This window comes from Triticum urartu, chromosome 6A, assembly GCF_056163025.1.
Source record: "Triticum urartu cultivar PI428250 chromosome 6A, HENAU_Tu73, whole genome shotgun sequence".
Lineage (NCBI taxonomy): Eukaryota > Viridiplantae > Streptophyta > Magnoliopsida > Poales > Poaceae > Triticum > Triticum urartu.
In genome coordinates this window covers 282,747,752-282,768,541 of record NC_141878.1, presented here as the reverse complement: position 1 = coordinate 282,768,541, position 20,790 = coordinate 282,747,752, and the positions used below count along the sequence as shown (strand labels likewise).

At 42.9% G+C, this 20,790-nt stretch overlaps 2 pseudogenes; both read right to left on the bottom strand.

The window, feature by feature from the left end:
• Nucleotides 1–1,412: 1,412 nt before the first annotated feature.
• On the bottom strand, nucleotides 1,413–2,100 carry LOC147965010 (uncharacterized; annotated as a pseudogene).
• Nucleotides 2,101–9,854: 7,754 nt separating this feature from the next.
• LOC147965009 (uncharacterized) lies at nucleotides 9,855–13,799 on the bottom strand (annotated as a pseudogene).
• Nucleotides 13,800–20,790: the final 6,991 nt, after the last annotated feature.

Below are 20,790 nucleotides of genomic sequence, written 5' to 3'. Positions count from 1 at the left end.
CTGCCATTAAACTGTGGTTCTGCTTCAGGTGTTGCAACTAATTCATCATCGGGTTCCTGAAACTTGTTATGAGATATGCATGGTCTATTTTTTGTATGTGTAAAACTGGTACACAAACTAAGACAAAAGTATGTCTAATATACCTCAAGAAGTGGTGTATTTGGACTGTCATCATCGGATGAAAGCAGCAGTGTTAATGGTTGCATCCTATCTCTTTCCATGGCTTTGACTTGCTTTTTAAATTGCATAGTAGATTTCTCAAAACCCCATGACCAGGATGTTGCTTGTAGAAATTCTCTTCTGTATTTCTTCAGGGGTTGTAGGTTTGCATCATCAAATACTACTATGTTGTTTTCTTGTAGATAGCTTATCACAGCTACATTAGCTGATTCATCAGCTTCGTGGGATGTACTTTTGAAATCCCCATACATTTTTTGGGTTCTGTGGCTGCCCAGCCTCTATGAGGTGGTAAATTGATTGAAAGAGAGGCAATTAGGCCATGTTCTCCCAGGTCAAGTAGGTCATGGTCAGTGATTTGTAGCTTAAGAGGTTCATGGCCTGCTGAAGAATGTAACGTTTGCTTATGTTGACATGGATTGGCGACATCTGCAAGTTGTAAATCAGGCATTCATCACGCAAATGGACAAAGATGTCGTTGCACATATGCTTTAATCGACCATATAAACAGGAAGTAAATTACCCAATTGTCTTGAGGCACGTACCTATGGAAGGCCCCTGACCATGAGTTCTTCGTCCAATGGAGAATCCGAATCCTCGCCCGCCATATCCTTGCACTGGATGTGTGATTTACAGAGTTGGAAGATAGAGGTGGCTCGAGGGGCGGTAAATCAAACTGAAAATGGATGTGGCTGATTGAAACCCTTGAATCTGTGAGTTGGAGCTGGTGTGCTTGCTGTATATCGACTGTTGTGGGCTTGCCAAGGGTTTTCAGTGCGACCTGTTATGGACACCAGGCCCAAGGATTTATTCATTTTTTAGCGCGTGCATTTTAGATTATGAGCCCACTCCACAGCCATGTGATCCCATTTTCACAGCCAGATAGAAACAAGCTATTTTGCACTGCATTAGCGAATTTAGCTTTGCTGTCTGCAGAAACAGGAATTGTATACGCAATAGGAATCCTGAAGTATATTGATGGCCTTGGCTATGCCAGCTATAGAGAAATAAATGGCACTAAAAATTAAATAAAAAGCCACATAGACATAAACGGTGCAAGCAATAGAGTCTTAACAGGGCCATCATTAGTTCTTACACACAGTCTTGGCAAGTCTTACACGGACAGAGAAATATACTTATACATTACGGTTAATCTATGTGGTTAAACAAAAGGATCGAAATAGACTACAATTCTAAAAGGTCTAGTTTAGGAACCATTCTTGTAGAATAGAACTCTATAAACCTCTCCTGATACTTTTCAGTTGCTTTTCTGATTTGAGCACCCTGCGCTTGAGCCTTTCTGCTATCTTCTCAATGTTGTTAAGAGGTTCGTTCATAAGCTGATCCATGGGTTCTTTCCCAGATGATCTCATGAGCGCTGTCACATTGCATATATGATCAGATAATCCATGCATGGATCTTGTAAGAACGAACTAGCCCATAGCATTTGTCTTGTTCTTATACCTAGCCATCATTAATTTGTTCTTGATGGATCTAGTCTTCGCCTTTGTTTTCTGCTTGTTATACTTCACCGCTGCTAGTTCATGCTTTAGAGACTGGTTTTCCTCATCCAGTTTCTTCATGTTGCTCTAATTGTAGTCTCTTAGTTAAGTGTTAACCATGCATTTTATGTATCCAATTGCTTCCATGGCAGTTGTGTCCTCTGACATTGCATGATCGATACACTGCACCCCGGGAATAGCCATACGACTGCCATGATCTTCAACATATGATGTGGGCGTATGAAAAAAAAACAGTGACACATACTCTACCGCCATCACATGCTTTGCTTCGATACTCAGTTGTTGGAAGTTCTAAAGTCTCTAAAAGAACATCCAGCATCATCCTGTAAGGGATTTTGATCATCGGTGGTATGGCATGTGATTTTAAACGGGTGTCATTAGGCGCGAGGGCATGAATCATATTTCAGCAGGTAAAAGCTTTTAGAGGGGAAAGTGTACTTTGAATAACCCAAGCAAAACTAACACCATATTAGTTTTTGCTATGGTAATAGCTGGAATGAAGATAACTAATTTATCCTGGACAACTTTATGCACAAGATGTTGATGAAGGTAAGTATGTATATGATCACTTGTATAAGCATAAGCTATGCATCGACGGTGTAGACCACAACATTTACTACCTAGTAGGTTCTAATTATCACAAGTATGAACTGATAACTATCACAAGTGTGAATTGAATCTTGAATGCAATGTATAAACAAGAGTATTGTGCCTGTATGAAACAAAAAGACTTTGGTGTGAAAGACTTGTGTACGAACACACATCCAACACTAAAACAATGCAGGAAGCTGTCTAGTGTCGTGCATGTATGAAACAAAAAGACTTTGGTGTGTGCCTGTATGGAAGTACTTGGTGTATTCTTTTTAGATGACCACGCCAGCATTGGTTTTCATGGGTTAAATTTTGTATTGCTGAGTGGTGTTAGTACAGGCATATCTTTTTGCCTGCTTAAAACTTCATGACACTAAGAAATAGTTTTCATAATAAGCCCAGGAAGCTTAAACTACGCATCTTAATGAGAGGAAATAGGCATAGAAAAACTATCTACAACAGATAACTAAAGTATCGGTTGTTTTCTACTATATAATTACCAACCTCATAGCAGGGCTGTGAATTCTCATACTGAGTGTAGGCCTCTTCCATGCCTGGCACCTCCTCCTACATCAAATATTCGGAACAGCTTTAGTGCATACCAAGGAAATCATTCTGGTCAAAGGAATGCTTGTTTATTTTTCTGAAAGAAAGCCACCTCAAGCAGCTAGCCTTCAGATTGGTTACTGTTGGAGTATTCTTCATCCGGAGAAAACCTGGCATGTATCTCCTCTGCATCCAGTGGCATCTCCTGTGAAATCAGGTAGATAGATCAAACAACGACCACAGCTGCAAGCTTAATCAGAAAGAGGGCACATAGATCTGCGGCTACATCACTGAATCGTAAGGGTAGTTACCTGTGGTCCTGCTGAGGACTTCTCTGGGCATCCAGATGCTGAAACCCATGGAGAAACAGCGGCTAGCAATATTGACTGTGCTCGCGCCGGTGTGGTCATTGTTTGGGAGCGAGGCACTAAACATGCGGGAGAGAACACTCTGCCGATCTAGGGTTTCATCTGGCTGCCTTCATAGCAATATATGATATGTCTATGGGCCTTTTGGCTGGCCTATTGTCTCTGGGCCCATACACCACAACTCCCAAATGCCTCCATAGTAGTTGGAAAGGAAAAATGTGAATAGAAAGGTACACAGAGGGCCACGGTAATTGTTGATCACAAGTAATAGAAAAGAGAAGCAGGTAATATAGGTCTTAAACTAGCGTTACAGTTTGAAAATAAAAACACACTGGTAGCATAGTAAGGTTGCTTGCTAATATCTTTTGGCTGGCCTATTGTCTCCGGGCCCATACACCACAACTCCCAAGGGTCTCCATAGTAGTTGGAAAGGAAAAATGCAAATAGAAAGGTACACAGAGGGCCACGGTAATTGTTGATCGCAGGTAATAGAAAAGAGAAGCAGGTAATACATGTCTTAAACTGGTGTTACAGTTTGAAAATAAAAAGACACTGGTAGCATAGTAAGGCTGCTTGCTAATAAGACATCTGTAATAGGTAGTTGAAGTTTTCGATCTTCTCCCCTATATGATGTATAGCAGTTTGCTCAGAGAGCAGAATACATCAACTTTTGTAGGCTTCATCGCAGCAATATTCCTATGGGAAATGAAGAAACAAGCTAACTGTTATATCATAGGACCTTGTCAGTATGTGTACATAAATTGACTCACACATATAGTATACCTTAATTTTCCAGCATAGTTGAAGATCTAACCGTTATCTTTGCCTATCGTGTGTACAGCGGCACGTAATGATGTCCTGTATGCATATAGTCTGATTCGCATCCACGTGGCGTTATGTAGATGGTAATATAGTCTGGGATATCAAGCACACTGTCAACCCAGCCGAAACAGTCATATATATGTGTATTTATGAAGCCCTGTCTAGGCAAATCATTCCCTTCAACCAAAACAAATGGGCTCAACAGCTGGCTTGCTATCTCGTGTCGGAGGACTCCAGCTGGAAGTTCACTTATACTCACACGAATAAATCGGGTAAGAGAAATTTGCTGGCGACCATAAGAAGAACACCAAGGAATAGCCTTGAAGATGTGGCCGCCTAGCTCAATGTGTCCCCTTGCCAGAATAGTTGATCTGAATGCTGCAAATGTAGCATACTGAACATCCCCTTGATAGTATACAAGGAAAGCATCAAAGCTAATCGACTTCACCATGACATATCTTGACGCTGGTATATATCGAATGACCGCAGAAAATATTTCCTCTGTGTCTATGGGTTCAACACCATCTTCTGATTTGAGGATTATAAAATGTGATAGCTCCTAGAATCTATCGGGGTCGACCTCCGTGTCTTGAAGAAAACAGTGTGGGGTAGCAGCATCGATGGTGATGTCCTGAGCATCTGGCACAGGTGGTAATGGCTCAATGGGCCTCATTATCTTCCTGAAAGGGTTGTTAAGCACACTAATAAGCACAGTGAACATGTCCAAGTGGATCCCTGCTGCTGTGTTTGCTCGATCCCTAAACATATGTCTGATCTTGATATTCATCCGCAATGGCACATTTTCTGGTGTGTCTGTCCAACAGATGCACCGGAACGCGAGAAGATCGTTGTAGGTGATTGTGTCAGGGTAAAGCTCAGAGACAACACAATATGGATGCAGCATAAAATCCACTGTCTTGAATGTCCAAAGGTGCAGCGGGGGGTTTGTTATTTCAACTAAAACCTGGGATCCGACATGGTTATCATTGAAATCATAGCCTGGTGTGCCACAAAATGTTGAGTTTTCATATGTACAGAGAGTCATAAAGTATATATTACCCAGGTTAAGCCTCCGTTCGGACTAAAGAAAATCGACTGCTTGTCTGTTCTGCTGCTTGTTTGGGATGCTAATTAAGAATTCCTGGTCAGGAGTATCAATGGTAACAATTTCATCGCATTCAAGCTGAAAAGCTCTAGCCAATGCATTATCAAAGTGCCTTCGTGCAATTCTACTATCAGGAGAGAAGATGATTTGGAAATGGTAGTGTGTCCGGGTCTCTGGGCATTTTGTTTCACCATAAGAAAGAAAAGCTCTTGTAATATTTCTTGTGGAAGAGATAGACGAGGACGAAATACCTAGCAAGATTATAAAATAGTTTAGGCTATCCGCCAGCTTAGGTGCTGAGAAAGGACGACTGGATCTAAGAATACAGGGGCAGCGGCTGAACTTAGAGGAACATGGAAAGAATGGAATCTACCTTGAACTGAAACGGCAGTATAGGATGCAGCTTCATCGGTTGAAGAAGACACCATAAGCCTAGGGCACCAAGATGTAGCGAGGGAAGAAACCCTAGAAATGGATGCGCGGAGAGTGTGACATCGGGATTGGTGGGGTGGAGCAAGAGAGCGTGCAGTTTATGGGGGACAGCACATAAGGCTGGTCCTCAGCCACACAACCTATCTGGATATGAGGCACGGCCAAGAACGAGCCTACTGGGCCAAAGTAAAAACAGGAATGGGCCAGAGCCTTAAAGGCTATGAAAAAAGGAGGAGATGACCAGAGTCTAAAACAGAGGGGAGACAAAATTATCTATGAGAAGAAGAAATCATCTGCAGACTATGGGGTAGCATATCACGCATAAAAAGGCAAATCATAATCGAACAACACACACATAATAGGCTAGAGTTCACTTGATTATATAGAGGAGTTCACTTGATTATACTTGAGCAGCCAAAGACCTTTTAGCACACAGACATATAAATAGAGGAGTTTTAGTCATGCTTCGTAAGAAGCATACAACCACACCAAGGTCTATGCAAGAAGCATACACGGCAACGGGCTCTGCTTGTAGCTGGTCAAAGAGCATTGTGATGGAGCGTTGTCGTGAGCAAAGCTAGATGCATAATCCGCCATCTTTCTCCTTCAATCTTGCTGAGGAGAAGCTAATGTACATAGGATAGATAACCTATAGTAGAATGCGAAGTTTCAGAAACCAGTTCCAAGTATGAGAACGGCAAAATAAGTCCAAGAATAGTAGTATATAGGGAAATTGTGGTGTACCTATAGATATTTTAAGGTTGCATAGGCAGGGCAAAGGAGTCACTGCTGCTCTGTTTTCTTCCCTGCTCCTGCTCCTTTTCCAGCAACGGGGTTCCTTTATTTCAAGGTGTGTTAGTCAAAAATAAATAAGCGGAATGCTATACACAGGTTTGGAAACCAGCTATATTAGTGGAATGTAAGAAGCAGTACTTCTTGTTTTTCTAAAGTGGGCTCTTATCATCTTTTGCATTAGCAGCACCAGAAGGATCTTCCGCTTTTTCATCATCGCTCTCCTGGAGCACCCATCATATACTTAAGCTTGATAATAGAGAGACATAACATATCGATATTGGATGGTTATTAGGCTATACAATAGTATGATTTTGCCTTGACACTTATGTATCGGCGCGTGACCATGCTGCTCATTTACTAAACGTGCATGCGTACATTTATAATATTATGCGTTAGTTAGCACATGTGTGTTCACAGGTATCTCAGGCGGAGCAAAGAAATATTTACCGCGGCTATTTCGTCAAACTTCTTTGGAGGATCCTCTGCCAGAGGGAGCTTCTTGTCATTGCCGATAAATAAAGCACGCCTGGTCTTGCTGGGTGGGCATGGTGATTTGCTAGAAAAGAAAATACGATCATAAGAGCAAGCAAGCATTAGAAAATACTGCAGTAGTCCTTTCCAAAGAGGCATACCCTGGAGATGTAGATGAAAGGAGACCAACACTGAGCTTTGAAGTTGGTGTCTGCGCCTGAGTGTAAAAAAGGAAATGAGAAGAATTGAATTAGTTTCCGGGCATCTTGATTGAATAAATCGAGCGACGGATGGTAGAATAAGAAAACAACACACCACGCCTATAGGTGATGGAAAAGTTATAGCATGGCTCCCTGAGGAGCTGCCAGGCTGGGCTTGCTTGATGCTTGGGGTACTGGGTGTAAACATCTCAGAAGATACTGGAATGTCAGTGAGGGAAGCAGAGGATGATGCTCCAGATGATCCAGGGACACAGTCAAAGGCAGATGAGCTTAACTCAGGCTTGTAGGTTTCCATAATTTTCAGAACTTGGAATGATAACTGTGTGCTTGTGGTTGCAAAGCTTATCTTTGCAATGGACACAAGAAGTTTATACTTCTGCCCAATAATCTGGGTAACCTCTGGTGGAGCAATCCTATCAACCATCGGTACACGAGCTATCTCGCGTATGGTTGGAAGTCCTGGGTTTCTAAGCTTCAGTAAATTGAGGAGTGGTTTTCCAACAGCTGCTTTTCCAACTTTATCAAACATGGTGAACTCAGCCTCACCCACGTCATCACTCGCAAATACCGAAATACAGTACCTGCACATGACACGAATATAATGAGGATTGTAGTAAAGGACTAATAGAACATAGAAGAGGCATGTCTAAATAAATCAGGCAGGAAGCCTGAGGAAACAAACAACACAAAACAAAAGAAACAGCAGACAAAGGTCTAGGAAGGCACATACGTCTCATGTGCTGCTATGGATGAGCAGTTAGGATTGGCGCATCGGTAGTTCGATGCAACTATTGTAGAGGTCTTGTTGCAGGAGGAGCAAGAGAAGAACCACTAGCGCTGATCAGGATTGAGCCTCTGGACAGTAACAGTACATATGAACCATTTTTCCTGTCGAAGTAACATAACTTGCAGTTGAGCACATGATCAGGAAAAGTGGGAACAACATATAGAGGAAAAGACAGTGAGGACAGCTTGTTTTCGTAAGGGTTCAGGCGGAGGAGCTCTGACACGGTCTTTTCAACTGGATCAGCATAGATACGGGTAGTAAATGCACCCTCGGTCAAAGCAGCATTGTTATCAATGGGTTTGAAATTAGTCCCCAACCTATTTTAATACGCAACAGGGGAGATAGTTAGCAGCGTGACAAAGAAAACAACATTGTCTTCATATTCATGGTTAAAGCAAGAGAAGCCAATTAGAAGGCATATAGAAATCACCTGTTGCAGAAGTCATTTATCACTGGGAGATCCTCGTCAATGTATCAACGGGAAGCAGAACTACCACTAAGTCCTTGAACACCTGCATAGTTATTGAACAATATAGAGGGTTAAGAGGCTGCACTGAACATAGGATGAAAAGGTTGTACAATACAGAATGCATAGATGTATAAGATGCAATAGGTTGACTACCTTGATTTATTTTAGGTAGTGTTCCTACGAAAATTGCAATCACAGCCTTTTCGTCTCTTGCCCGCACTACTTCTTCTTCAAATTCAATCGCTCGATCACCCCAGAGGACCAGCCTTAGCTCCTTGCCCCTATAGGTTTCATACGATGAACAAATCAGTAAACAAACAAACGAGTAGACGGCCTAGAATGGTGCATACATAATAATAAGCAAACGACACTTACTATAAGTCAGTGAGGATTATTGTCTTCGTGTTTGATGGCTCTGGCTGATGCATTGATCGGATAGTGACCACATCAGAAACGGCAGTTATTCTTCCAATGACATCTTCAGAACCATAGAATTTGCAAGAGCATCAGACTCCAGATATTTGACAAGTAGTTTTAATGTACTTAGATGTGCAGTGACACAACTTACCAAGGAAATGAGGCGGTGGGCCACATGGCCTAGGGATGTCCTAAAATGGGATCAAATTGTAGGTGTAGAACGGGTAATCTGCTTCCAAGCCTAGGCGTAAAATAGCATTGCTAAACCTGGTGAACTGAATCATGAAGCGACTCTCAACAGACAAGTTGTATTTGCTTCAACATAGTTGAAGCTGCTCATCATGTAGACCTTTCCTTCTTGCACCTCATCCTTTAGTTGTTCTGCTCGCTGAGGAGGTATCTGCACATACATATGGTTGCCCTGCCAACAAAAACAGCAATCAGAAAGGTATCCTAGGCCAAATATGGACACTTGGCATTGAGCTAGCTATGTAAAGACAAACCTGGCTATCAAGAACAACTAAGTCCATGTGCTGGATAGGCCCATTGTCAGTCCCCCCCACGATAAAACCATAGGCGCAAGACAAGGACAGAGACAACCCACTTCCTACTGTGTTTGTGTATCTCAGGGAGCATCTGATGCGCCATCTGGAAATACAAAGTCGCTTTTGCTTAGGAGGGTAAAAACACACAAAGAAGCAGCATATTAGGTTTTGCAATATGATAGCATACCTAATCGAAGTCAAGTGAAGAGACATACTAAGCGAAATACCAAAATACCTTTAACACGTACATAGATGCACAGAAAAGAACAATAGATGCTATCTTAGGTAATGAGCAGCAACAGATAAAACAACATTTACAGCCTCAAATCTTATTGAAAAGGGAGCAGACAACCGAAATACTTCACCAAATTAGGAAGCATACAATAATAGAGACTAAGAGGCAGCAAGTAGTAGTGAGACCAAAAGCAGCTCGCAAAATAAAGCACGATGTAAGTACTATTCCAAAGACTCAAAGATCTCAGAGAAAACTATGTTTCTAGTCTGAGATCCAAGTGTGCCATCTTCGTTCTCGGTAAGTATTTTCAAGCTTTTCTTGGAAGTCACACGTGAAACCGCCACATAAAGCTAGCCATGAGTGAAAACAGGGTTTTTCAGGTATAACCCAACAGCTGAGAGAGTCTGTCCCTGGCTCTTATTGATAGTCATGCCAGAACAAACCCTGACTGGAAACTGGCGACGATGTAAAGTAAATGGCCATTTAGGATCCTTGGTAGTGAGGCAAATCCTTGGAATGTACACAACATCCCCAATATTAGAACCAGTCATGATAATAGCCTCAATGACTTTCTCACCAAGTTTAGAGACAACAAGACGAGTACCATTACAAAGACCAGTTGCCTGACTTAAATTTCTAAGGAGCATAATTGGCACGCCTTTTTTCAATAGCAACTTGTGCTGTGGGAAATTGTTAATTTTAATTGTATTGAGGTACTCGATAGGATAAAACACATCTATATTACGCATTGAGTCAGCAGCATTTCCTATAGAATCATAGCTTAAGTACTCCCTCTCAGCAGAAGGCATTAAGGCTAGCACATGGTCATTAACTTCTTGAGCTAGATCATTTGTTGTTGTTAAGATAGCCCTTTGGCACAAATACTTTTGATTAGAACAATTTTTAGCAAAGTTTGTGTATACAGCATTAACAATAGCGCATATTCTATTATCCTCAGAATGGATCAACATATCATCAGGAATTGTTACCCAACTTGGCTCACACTCCCCTTGTCTAGTAACACAAGGCGATGTACCATCACCAATACTCAAGATCCAACCAACAAAAGAAGCTATCTCAGCTTGTAAAACAGGATCTGTTGTTTGCACAGCCAAACGCATGTTTACGTTAAGACGTAGAACTTCTATAAAACGCCATAGAGGTGAATTTGTAATATCAGCATTTATAACCTGTGAGCGAGTCCCACCCTCAATGGCTGGTAAAATCTGTCTCAAATCGCCACACAGGACCATAACCTTACCACCAAAATGCATGTCAGCTATAGAAGGATCGTCGGCAGACATATTATCACGTAAGCTACGATCCAGAGCCTCAAAACATCTATGATGCGTCATTAAAGCCTCATCCCATATTATCAGGGAGGCTGATTCGATCATCTCTGCTAGTTTGCTAGATCTTTTTATATCACATGTTCCATTGTCATCTAGACTGATTGGTATTTTAAACCTAGAATGAGCAATCCTACCTCCAGGCAAAAGAAGTGCTGCAACCCCAGAAGATGCAACTGTGAGAACAATCCTTTCTTTACCTCTAAGATAAGCAATTATGGAACCCCAGAGAAAAGTTTTCCCAGTTCCACCATATCCAGAAACCAAGAAAAAGCCAGGTTTTCCAGACACAACTCTGTCGATAATATTCTTATAAGCTAGGAGTTGATCTGGATTTAATTGGTTGTACATCGTTTCTGCCTTTAGTAGTTCACTTTTAGGATCAGCAGATAGTCCATCAGTTACCATGTCATTGTCATTAGAGTTATCATCATATGTAGTCTTTAATGGCAGCTTGTGGTCTAGAATATTAGAATCATTTTTACTAAATAGAACTGTCAACTTATCAAGTAAGATGTCTCTCAGCTCATCAGGAGGTACAACATGATTAAAATCACGAAAAGAGCGCTTGATATTGTACTTAATATCCTCAGCTAAGTGTGACCAATATTTTTCGAAGAAAGCATTTTCATCATTAACACCACAATGAACAATTATTGTAACAAAAAGCCTGCGTAACTGATCTCCCATACCCCATGTCAAAGCCTCATCAAACTCACTATACCATTCAAGATCATCTCCAAGCAAGCCCCTAGCAGCACATGCCTCCTTAAAGGTCTCATACACAATCCCATTATAAGTTCTAACATCCGTATAAGACATGGCACCTTTGACAACCATCAGGAGCATTCTAACATATAAAAGTTCTCAAGTTGTAGGGTGAACAGAATAAATTCTACCAATCCTATAGCTCGAGGTCTTAGGAATCCATTGTTTTTTGCTTGCTAGCCAAGTCCATTTGGTTGGGAAGTCACAATAAGTAAGAGACCTAGCATTTGCATGGCATCTATTAGCTACAAACCACTTAGTTAACATTGTTCTCTATAACCACGCATCGTCAGCAATTGACTTCAGGTTTGCTTTAACATTGAAACGCACCATGTGTTTATTTAATAAATGAATAGGCAATCTTTCAACAGAAGGCATCTTACTGTGTATATCAAAGCCATATATCCTCTAGCAACCATCTTTATCACATATGTAACGGCATTGTATATATTCCATGATCTCATCAATCTCAATACCATGCTTGTTTTGATGCTTTCAAACAAAGTTTTTGAAAAATCAGGACCCTTTGTAACATACTTATAAAGATACTTGATGACATGGGTTTTATTGCACCACTCAACGTTAATATGCGCTTGGTATTTTTTTAGTATGAGCAGATTATAAGGAACAACATGCCTATTATCAAGCCTGACCTTTTTTTAACTATAAAACGGCCGTTGTCTGGGCGACTATACACAGGGAATCCACTATCATCTAGAGAGGTCTCAAGCTGAAATGACTTAGGAAATTTTTTTGAACACAATCCATCTTTCATGCAAGGACATTTAACACCATCTTCCCTGCAAGGACCGTGCATCATGTGTTCAGAAACAAGAACGTATCCAAGAGGATCCACAATAGGATCAGGGATGGAAGCCGATATAAAAGAGTCAATTAAAGCAGGACTAACCTCCCATTTTTTCCTATCAAGCCAGATCAGGATATGGGCATGAGGAAGCCCTCTTTTCTGGAACTCCATAGTGTGCAGTATTGTGAACAAAGGGATAAAAAAACAATCACGAGCTGAGGTGGAAAAGAATAGAAGAAAAGAAATGAGAGGAATCGCAAAGCACGTTTTACCCGCTACGACAGGACCAAAGGCCTCCCCACTCTTAATATCATGAATATAGTCATTGAGCTTCATGTGATAAAACTTGACCGGAAGATCCGCCCTGTCTGAGGGCATCTGGCCAGGCTCAGAACATAGGGTTTCTGTTATCTCAGGCCACTTGGGATTACAGGTAAAGGTGGTGAAAAGGTCTGGTGGGCCAAAGACACGTGAAATGGCTACTGCGTCCTGGAAGTTCTCAATCATATAACCCCGGCCACTGGTGAAAGAGGATGGAAGTATGTTTTTCTTGCCAACAGAACTTGCATCTGTCTGCCCTTTTCCAATAGCATCAGTGACTCCTTGCAAGTTCTCTGCTCTAAGATAATTATTAGCCTTCATGATGAAATGCAGCCTCCACTCGTCTATGCAAACGCGTGCATCTACAATGGCCTGTGAGGAAATTATGGATTATGCTGCTCTTGTCTATAGTGGAGACAATAGGAATAATAGTCCTGCATAGTGAGCCTTGTTCTTTTTCTAGTATCTAAAGGGTCTGAACCAATATATTTAAGCCCGAGCTGAAACCCACGTTCTGCATAGGGGAAGAGAAGAGGATACTCCAAAGGCATATATGAAGTTTGCAAAGAAGATATTTGCTACAGATTGTCATCTCTACCGTGTATTATTATGTCACGACAAGAAGCCTCCACCGTGAACTCACCAAACATTGAAGACGCTAGCTCATCAGTTGTAGGAAGGCTAAACTGTGGACCATCAGATTCTCCAGGGGCAACTAAACGAATGGCTATCTCAGCATGCTTATTGGCTGCTAGTATTTCTCTAGCTGATCTAAATGTTTTGACATAAGAATTGTGTGTATCAAGCATATGCATCAAGCCTTCAACAATAGATTCATCTAAACCACCATCACTCTTTTCACCCTTTTCTAAAGCCCGAATCCTGTTTTGCACCTCATTCTGGGTAACATATATATAGAGTTCGGCATACTTAGGGGTATTTCCTTCCTTAGGCATAAGAGATCCCATTCGATGACAAACCTGTCCGATTATTTTGTATATATTTGGACCATTACCATCATTTACAGAACGGTCAACAATAGTTCCCATGGAAGTAAATGCGAAGAGGCAATTGTACTGACAAATTTTTTTTATAAACTCTCTGCTACGTGAGGGACCCTTCTATCTCAGCAACTCAGAGAGAAACAAGGGTGGCTTGTTAAAAGGTGTAATATACACCTTACCACCCTTGCAACATTTGTTGTAAACCACCCGCGTTAGCGTAATAGCGGATTCCGATCTCACCCTCTCCTCGAACTAGAAGACTGCACCAAAGTTGGTACATTTATAGTCTAGGCCACTGTAGAAAGATCTCTTTCGGTACCCAGCTGCAAATTTATCTTGACTCGGTAACAATGGTAAATCAGCAATGCATCATACAATAGTTTCTAGGCATATCGACACTCAGCATACCTTTCAGCATTTCAGACTCCTCAGCCATTAATCCAACCTAGTCATCACTTAAGGGTGACCCAATGGCAGGCCCCTTTCCCCTAAGTCTATAAACAACCACCCTGCATCTCTTTCTATTACGGGACGTAATTTCTGGACTAAGAACAGGGAAGAAACCATCATCTAAAAAAATAAAGGGCGTGTCACAGGTACGAAGAGGAATTGAGAGAGTGCAGGAGGCACACCCATAAAGGAAAATGACCTATTTTAAAAGGGCACCCCGTACATTCTCTTTTAGGTATGTCTGAGGATATGTAGGGCAACGGCGAGTCACAGAAAGACAGCCTTCGTCGAACAACACGGCGTGGAGGTGGTTGAATGGTGCTTGAACTGGCCTTACGACAAACAGAACGGCGCTGAGGCATGACTCACAGGAACGACCTAAGAACAGAACAACCATAACACACTACAACAGGAACGTAACATAAAGAAAGGCAATCTAATCAGGCGCATTAAACAGCAAAAAGGCATACACCTAGACCCAGGAACAGAATTCAAAAGACAAGGCTCTATGAAGGGCATGGAACTATTTTTTTAAATGAAAAGGAGAGGCATCCCAAAAGTAAATTCTAAGCCTTTTTAAAATACATACGCAAAAGCAAAAGGCCATCAAACAAATCCAAGCAGGAAAAAAAACAAGAGAGAGAGAGAGCTAGTCCACAAAACACCTTTCCAAGAGCCCATGGGAAACAATAAGCCCGAACGAACAAGATTCTCTAAAGTTCGTGGCCCAAGAAATACCTTCACAAAAGCCCATGAAGAACCAGAAGCCCATGCTAGTTTTTTCTCTATAAGAGAAGGGGGCGGTCCAAAGACCAGAGACCCAGCCGAGGAAGAATCAATAAACAAGTAACATATTTATTATTTGGGCACGTGGGAAGAGCATTGAATCCGAAGAAGAAGAAGAAGAAGAAGAAGAAGAAGACTATTCTTTTCAATCTTGTAAAACACAGAAAGAAGACACTGTAAGAGCCATATAGAAAGCCCAAGGACTTTATTGCATCAGAGGAATGAACCAATTCAGTACAAAGCAGGCACGCGGGCCCAAATAAGAAGTCTAGAAAAGATAGCTAAAGATATTGAAGAGAGGAAGCATGTGAGAGCACAGTAGACCCCAGTGAAACTGGACCAGAACGGGGCCAACATCTGGATTTATCTCCGTCTCCGCAGACGTACGGCGCAAGCGCAATAGCTCTCTCTCCAAGTGACCAACACGCCGAATGGCAGAGACTGCAACTGTTATGGAAGAACGAAGGGAGCTCCTATAGGCCATCATACAGTCATAATTATAGTCTCGAACCACAAACCCATATAGACGCTGCAAAAAACTTATGGCCTGGAGGGCAGCCTGTTCATAAGCATGGACAAAACCACACCAGGCTGAGCTCCAAAAAAATTCTCGTCAGGGAACCGAAGCAGAACTATCCCCTGGAAGCTCCAGTTCTACCCCAGCAAGAACGGACCCATCCTCCGTGACCTCACACAGATACAAAAGCATCAGCAAAGAACACCGAGCCACCACGGCTTCCAAAATGGGTATAACAGTTGAAATAAGAGTACACATCCTGCTCACACGCAATAAAATTATAAAAAAACTGAAAAATAACACGACCCCCAGAGCAGATCCGGAATAGCGAGATTATCAGTACATCAACAACCATCATAACATGCACAGACAAGTAAATACATATGAACCCATAGGTAACGGACATGCAATGGAAAAGGAGAGCAAACCTTGAGGAGCAGCAGTAGGTCACAGATTCAGAAACAGGTCAGCTTTTCCAACCTACAAAATAAATGCAGACAGAACCATGAGAACACAGCAAGTCACGGAGCACATATATATTCCATCAAAGGTACTAAACAAGTGCAGAGCCACACGATGACACCAGAACAATTCTTCTTTTAACCAAAGGAAACCACATCACTTAGCATGACAAAACACCATCCACTACATCCATAGCAACTTTTAATCACTGAGCAATCAAACTGTAGACATGTAGGAACCGAAGGACCATAAATCAACCTCAACCACCGCGTTTTTTCAAGCAAAGTAACAAACACAAGAAGTATAAACCTTCAGGGCCACTGCAGAGACAACAGCCAAACAAAATGGACTAAGCACGACATCTTCTCGAACCTAATCTTTCGGGCTATCACTAAGCAATGCATCTCTCGACAATCTAGAAATAGAGACAAACAGGCAAAAGAGAAGCACGTTACCAGAATGACGAAGCACAACCGGAAGAGCAGCCAGCAAGCGAACATGGACGAATAGCCGACCAACCTGAAAACAACCTAAAACACAAACTATACTCATATTAGCCGCCGACGAACAACATGAAGCATGCACATGCACAAATAACGGAACGCGAAAATGGCAAAGCAGAGCACACGATAGCAGGCAACCATCCTATCGAGTAGCACCCAACCATTTCAACAAACACCTCGAAGGCATATGTCCACACATAGGCAGAAGAGACAAGAACTATCCTGGACAGCAAGAATGTAATGGCGCACACTCCCACGCAAGAGCCAACGGGAAAATTGGCAGCAAACTGCGCACCAGTGGAGCAAAGACAAGCAAAGGAGGTCGGTAAACAAGAGAAGGAACGATAGAAACGAACAGGGAAAGGATAAGAAGATGAACCTCAACCAACACCACCCATGGAGGAACATGCGTCCATGGCGAGAACCACAATGTAAGCTGGCCGAACTGGATGTAGGCAGGTGAACAGGAGAGGACGTGGCGGCGTGGAAGCGTGGACGAAAGCGAGCGAACGAAGCGGCATGGAGGAATGAGGGATAGAAGGAGGAGAGGGGAAAACCGGAGAGAAAAGCCTCCCGGCCACCGCGATGGCAGGGGCAATCCTCACAGAGGCGCATGGGAACCCACCACACATGCATCGACACGCGGCCTGCCTGCCGGGCCCATGGGTTCCAGAGCCCACTGTCATAGGCTGCAACGACCCCACAGAGGGCACCCGCCAGAATGCGCACCGCCGACGCACACGCTGGTCATGCCTGGCATCACGCGTACCCACGCTGCACCGCACGCACGTCCACCGGCCCCGCCCATGCGTAGGGAACACTAACAGGCCACCAGCGAGGCCACGCGCAACTATATGTATAGTAATAAACCAACAAGCAGCAGACAAGGTCCCGTCCCACCGCCTGTCCCACAGTCAGCACCATGCAACAGAGCACACGAACGCCCGAGCGAATCCAGCTGAACCACCAACTCGAGCTGACCCACCACCCATCCCACCCAGCCGCGCACAGATCGGCGACGGGTTAAAGCAAACGCACGCAAGCACTAAAGCCCAGTGACGCACGGGACCAGGGAACGCGGGACCCAAGGAGCAGCGACCAACGACGGTGCAGAAGCTGGTGATCGATGACCTGGGGATAAAAAAAGTGGCAGTACAGCCCGGAAACGACGCGGCATGGTGCTCCTGTTCGACGAGACGAGCAAGACGAGACCGCTCGCCCACTCTCCATGCGCCGGGCCGGCCGAATCATGAGGCCAGCAGGCGAAATGGGCAACACGCACATGGTTAAAAGACACCAGGAAGGTAACGCACGGGGCCATGTGTCAGCGAGGCCCACTTGCAGCTGGAGTACCAGCCAGCGAGAGGGTAACAGAAGAATACACAACGCAGCGACGCGGGTTTCTCGCGTGCACACGGCGCGGCACGAGCAGCTACCTCGCGCCCGCGCACCGGACGAAGCAGCACCCAGCCGTTTCGATCCAAGTGGATACAGTGCCAGGCCCACACGTCATCCCTAGCCATGATCCACCGCTCGGTAAAAACGACAGGGATGAATTCTAGCGACGATCGGACGGGCAAGACGCGAAAAAAAGACTTCGTCAACCCTCATCGAACGGCCAGCGAAGGAACTAATCGAGGGAGCATTCTCCAAGCGAGTTGGCCAGCATCTGTATTGTTTTAAAATTAGCGAAATCTCTATTTGATTGTGCATCGCCATGCCCATGGTTTTCTTGTTCATGTCTTTTTTACATGTCCTGGAATTGTGGCCGCTGATTTCATTACACATCTTGCACCTGTTTATTCCCAATGGCTGACCATCACTGTCCAGCTCATGCTGTGGCTTACCGTTTTTGTCATCGGTTTTCTCCTTGCATGGAACCTTTTTTGGGTTGCATCGCCCCCTTTCTTCCTTCCTCTTGTGTTTGAAACAGGAGGTGGAAGAATTGTTTCCCTTTTGATTGCACCAGTTGTGTTATGTTCGGTATTTTCTACTTGCTCGGTATTATTTTCATGCTGGGATTTCTCTTCTTGCTTTATTTTTGCTTCTTCTTCTTCTTCTTCTTCTTCTTCTTCTTCTTCGTTGAGCACATAAACTTCCTTGATCAGTTCCCTCATACCAGACAATGCTCTGTGGCACCCATCGTCGGACCTTGTCGCTCTGTTTGCAAGGTCAATTGTTGTTTCTGTCAGCAATTTTCTATGGCAAAAAAGCGGACTTCCATCTGGTGTTGTTTGTTTGTAGTCTCTTCTGTCAAACGTTGCATTTGATCTTGCATTCTGGGTGTATCTTTTCATGATGTTCACCTCAGGAATCTTGAGTACTCTTAGATGAGAAAGCATGCATAAGACATGGACACAAAAGCGTGCTGCACACAACACATGTTTTCTTTTGTTTTGTAAATGAACTGCATGAAATTAATAAACACATATTTTTTGCTATTTGTTCATTTTAAAGAAGTGAACTTCACTTGGTTTTGTGAATTACTCATGCTTGTGGACTTTTAAAGTTCAGTAAGTGAGTTTTAATGCATGACTATCAGAAATTAGGATTTTTTTTTGCTAGCGAATCGCACTTGTGTGTGTCCAGAGTTTGCACCCGCATTCGTAGACACCTTTCCCTTCATCGGCGACCACATGGAAATTATGCCTTGCCCAATCAAAATGCATTTAATCTGTTGTAGTGGTGTACGAGGTACTTTGTCAGGTTCTTAGGGCACCGTTCTGCTACGAATGCAGTGTTGCGGTAGAGTGTTTCTTTGAAATCTGCAAAATCTTCCCTTGTATACACTTTTGATAGCTGAACTTTGAACCCAAAATGGGTTGTCGTCTTTACCTTTGACTGCATGATCAGAAATGAAGCGTTACGAATCAGAGAAATGAAAATTTTGTTTGTTTTTGTAGTTATATTTAGCAGTTTTTCATGGACATTTTATTTACCTCATTTCCTACTGTCTCTGCATGCTCGATGGCCTTCCTGGTCTGAATGCACTTGTCCACCTATTGAGCAAACAGATGGAGATCATGCTTCTCTTTGACAAAGTTTTTCTTCAATATGCGGTTCATGCTCTCGCTTTTCTGCATGGAAGTCATCCGAGGACAAAAAATTTCCTTGTAGTAAGCGGAGATCCACTCGTGCCTATCATCCCACAGTGAATTCATCACTTCGTCATTTTGCAAGTTGTATTTCTGCATGAGGTCCTCCCATGCCCGTTCAAATTCTAACGGCATTAGTGGGTTGTTCAGCACCGCAGTGAGGTCATCCTTGAGTTTCTCATGTGTGTTATACAGCAAGGCAAGGTGGTCTTTGTATTTCTTCATGATATGCCACCGACACAACTTATGTAATGTATCTGGGAGGATAGTTTTTAATGTTGCCTTCATCGAAGAACATTGGTCTGAGAAGGCATAAATAGTGTTTTTTATTAAGTTGATTGTGTGTAAGAAAGAAGGAAGAAATAGAAGTGTACCAAACAAACATAAGTATATATGTGTTGTTTTTTTGTACATGTGAGCATGTAGATTGGCGGCTTGTTGTTCATACACCTCAAGAATGTTTTGAAAACACACTCGAACGACGATATTGCTTCATCTCGCACGATGGCGACAGCAAATATGGTGCTCTATAGATGATGGTTCACTCCCATGAAGACTCCCAGCAGCATGTGGAATTAGTTAGTTATATATCATGTGAAATGTAACATAGTCTCCAAAATCTTCATACGATCCTTTGCAACTTGCGTTGGCCCAAAAGACGTTTCTTACACGATTATCTGCATCAACATCATAATCATAGAAGAACTCTAGGTTTATCTTCTGCATCTTCTCGAAGAAATCCAGAAGTTTCTTGACGTCATCTTGGGACTCTTCTCTGGCAAACTTCTGTTTCTTGCATTTCAAACGCAATGCTCTAGCGATATGCTCGGTGACGTGCTTACTTGTTGACCCAGTCGCGGCTAGTATGTCCCATATATTGCATACCACCAGACATACGCGACAGCATTGACATCATTTGTGCGTGTGTGTGGTTGTCCAGCTGCATGTCCTTCACCAACTCGTCAATCAAAGGATTGTCTCTTTTGTGCGAGTGCATGTGCAAAAGCATCCCGGGGCTTTCCAGGATCCTGTGATTGTGGTTGAGTTCAACCATTTCTATCACAAATTTGCCATCCTTCCTCTTTTTGACTCTAATTTTTGCCTTGCAGCCAATCCTTTTTGTTGTCTTCTCACGTTTCCGGTCATAATCTGACATAGTCTGCTTGTGCGTCCCTTCTCTTGAGCAGACAATGTAGGCATTTGTCTTGTGTTTTTCCCTCTTG